Source organism: Silene latifolia, chromosome 5 (genome assembly GCF_048544455.1).
Source record: "Silene latifolia isolate original U9 population chromosome 5, ASM4854445v1, whole genome shotgun sequence".
NCBI classification, from domain to species: domain Eukaryota; kingdom Viridiplantae; phylum Streptophyta; class Magnoliopsida; order Caryophyllales; family Caryophyllaceae; genus Silene; species Silene latifolia.
In genome coordinates, this window is record NC_133530.1 from 89,983,911 (window position 1) to 89,986,094 (window position 2,184).

Genomic DNA, 2,184 nt, shown 5'->3' on the forward strand with positions numbered 1-2,184 from the left:
TTTATTAGAAAGACCAGAAGAAGAAGAAGCAGCATTAGTAAGAAGCTCTTTGACCAAAAAAACAAAGGTAAAACAACCTTCACCAAGTTGTCTTACAATCCTAAACATGTTTTCATTGACCCAAACATCACCACCACCATTAACAACATCATATAATGCATTCAACCTAGAAAATGTGCATCCCATAATGTTGATTAGATCACACAAATCTTGATTTCTTGGGTTGTTTTTGTATGTGATAAGGTTTAGTATGAAGAAAGAATAGATCTTTGGATGGTTTTATTCATTTTGACGAAGATGGATTATTAAATTATGTGACTTTGATTATGTACTGCAAGTTTTGTAAGGTCAATTGTTAATATCATTGACTTACTGACCTCAAATCAAAGGAAGAGATGTCTTGGTATTAATATTTGAGAAGCAAAGGTGAAGGACGATTAGAGAGAAAAAGGAGGAAAGTTAGAGAGGAGAATGAAAGGTATGGAGGAAAAGGCGGGAAAAAAAAAAGAAATATTAGGAAGGGAGAATGGAGAAGAAAGATATGGCATGAGAGAGGGAGAGAGAGAGAGAGAGAGAGAGAGAGAGAGAGAGAGAGAGAGAGAGAGAGAGAGAGAGAGAGAGAGAGAGAGAGAGAGAGAGGTGATCGGGAATGTATGGCTGGTAAGAACAATGGAGTTAGACTGTTCATTGGGGAGTGGAGATGAGTGAGAAGGCCCAAGACCAAAACTTGTCCAAATAACAACCAAACAAGCATGTGATCCGGCCCAAAAAATCTCAACTGTTCATTGCCAACGCCAACTTCAACTATTCATCATAGTATGCTCCCCTTATTATCCCTTAGTCACTTTTATGTAAGGGGGTATTTAAAACTTTTGTTTGAATTTAGTAAAACGGTTCGATTCGGTTACCTGGTTTTTTACGATTGTGAATCGTAACCAAACTGTTTACTCCCTCCCATCCAGACCAAAAGTAACATGGACCTACTTTTTATGAGGAGAAAAATAGGTCCATGTTACCTTTGTTCTGGATGGGAGGGAGTATATGACAAAGTTAACGGTTCAATTGACCGAACCTAAAAAAATTACCGTTCTTTAGTTTTTCGGTTTGGTAATTTTGAACATCCCTATTATAACCGGTGGTATATTTTTTGAGTTTTATAATAAATTTTTTGAGTTTAAGTGTAAAATTTATGAGGTTTATTATAAAGTATATGAGCTCCTTTCACATAAAAATTGAGCTTAAGAATTATAACTAACCTCATAAATAATACATATAAACTCAATTAGATTTTAGTTCTGACGTCAAAAATTTAGAATATAATGTAGGAGTAGGAACTTATAATTCCAACACCAAATATAATATAAGCAATGAGAGAATTAATTGCCCAGGAAGAATATTTGATTATTATATTACACTCTCTAAAATGATAATGAGATTTACAACTTATTTATACTTTATAAGGAAGATTAATAACCTCACAAGTTTACTAAATTAATCTATGATTATTATCCTCTAACAATTCATAACCATTCTTTATTTCTCATTTACTAAATATAGCTTTCAAGTTTGATTTTCTTCACTCCCCCTCAAACTTGAATAGTATTATTTTAACTATCAAATTTCACTGTGCCAAGCATAGCTTTGAACTTCTCGAACAACTCCGCCTTTAATGGCTTTGTCATGATATCAAAGAACTTGTTCTTGAACGGCAAAATTCGAGCTCAATTTCTCCCCCTTTCAATGGGTCTCTTATATAGTGATATTTGATATCAATGTGCTTACTTCGTCCATGAAATACTGGATTCTTAGATAATGCAATGGCTGATTTATTGTCACAATATATTCTTGTTGGACTACTTTGAACTTCCTTGAGCTCCTCTAACATTCTACGTAACCAAACTGCATGACATGCACTACTAGTAAGAGCCATGTATTCTGCCTTCTCGCGGTCGATAAAGCGACAACTTATTGCTTCTTGGATGAGCGAAATAACACCATTTCCTAAATAAAAACATATCCGTAAGTACTTTTTCGCGTATCAAGATCACCCGCCCAATCGCTATCAGTGTATCCGACCAACTTAAATGCATTAGAGGTTGTGGAAAAGATCCCATGATCTCTGGTATTATTCACCTATCGGAGAATTCTTTTTGCGGCTTGTAAGTGAGATTGATGTGGCTTCTC